Raw genomic sequence first — 1091 nt, 5'->3', positions numbered from 1 at the left:
CTAACATCAACTTATCTGAACTTTTCTGCTTGTATCAGACACATACTAGTTATTGCAAATAAGGAAAGCATGGGATCTATGTTTCCTTGGGCCTGGCTTACTTCACTTCTTTGGGCCTGGCTTAATTTACTTAATATAATTTTTTCCGAGTCTTTCCATTTCCTAACAAACTGATAGAGGCATAGAAATCCAGTATACACACACACACACACACACACACACACACACACACACACATTTTCTTGATCCATTCGTTTAGTGTGGGGCATCGGGTTTGGTTATGTAGCTTAGCTATGGTAAATAATGCTGCAATGAACATAGTTTTGCTAGTAGATTTAGTATGGTCTTGTTTGAGATCATTTGGGTGAATGCCCAAAATGAGATTGCTGGCTCTTAGGGGTGCTCTGTGTAGTCTTTTGAGGAACCTCCATACTACTTTCCAAAGCCTTTGAACAAGTTTAAACTCCCAACAACAATGCATTAAGGTTCCTTTCTGTCCACATCCCCTCCAGCATCTGTTCTTTTAAAAATCTGGAATGCTTCACGAACTTGCGTGTCATCCTCAGTCAGGGGCTATTCTTCTTTTTATTGTTCCAATGTTAGTGTATGTGCTACCGAATTGAGCACAGAACATTTTTTATATATAAAGTGTAATTGATTTTCTTAAACTAGACAATTCCACAAAAATTAAATTCAAAAGAATTGTCGTGAAATTTTAGAACAATGTATTTCTTACATAAGAACACTTTTAAGAATAAAGTCAAGATTGACATGTCAAAAACAAAATAATTCCAGTTATTTATTGTTCAACGGATGTGTAGGGGGAGGAATTCAATTATTCTGTACAAGGAACCTGTCATAATGAACACTATAGATAGTGTTAAGATTTGTTAAAAGTTTTAATGTTTTCAAAATGTTTAATTGTGGGAATTTGCTCATATATGCCAAAATTAAGACTATTTAGCAGATTGTAAAACATTTCCATAAAGCATTTAAGATTCATGGTAGCAGTCATATACTACTAAGTATGTACATTTCAGAGTTTATAGAAACTTTACTAATGAGAAGTTGCAAAGTGTTTGTGTAAAGAA

General features: G+C 34.3%; 1 non-coding gene across 1 annotated transcript; it reads right to left on the bottom strand.

Moving 5' to 3' along the window:
- Nucleotides 1-525: 525 nt before the first annotated feature.
- Nucleotides 526-627, bottom strand: LOC122099463. The gene has a single exon (XR_006145933.1). It is a non-coding gene; the product is annotated as a U6 spliceosomal RNA (small nuclear RNA).
- Nucleotides 628-1091: the final 464 nt, after the last annotated feature.

This window comes from Dipodomys spectabilis, unplaced genomic scaffold (genome assembly GCF_019054845.1).
Source record: "Dipodomys spectabilis isolate Male_0828 unplaced genomic scaffold, ASM1905484v1 ptg000515l, whole genome shotgun sequence".
In the NCBI taxonomy this organism is placed as follows: domain Eukaryota; kingdom Metazoa; phylum Chordata; class Mammalia; order Rodentia; family Heteromyidae; genus Dipodomys; species Dipodomys spectabilis.
The sequence above is the reverse complement of the archived record's forward strand: the minus strand, read 5'-3'. Positions and strand labels throughout refer to the sequence as shown.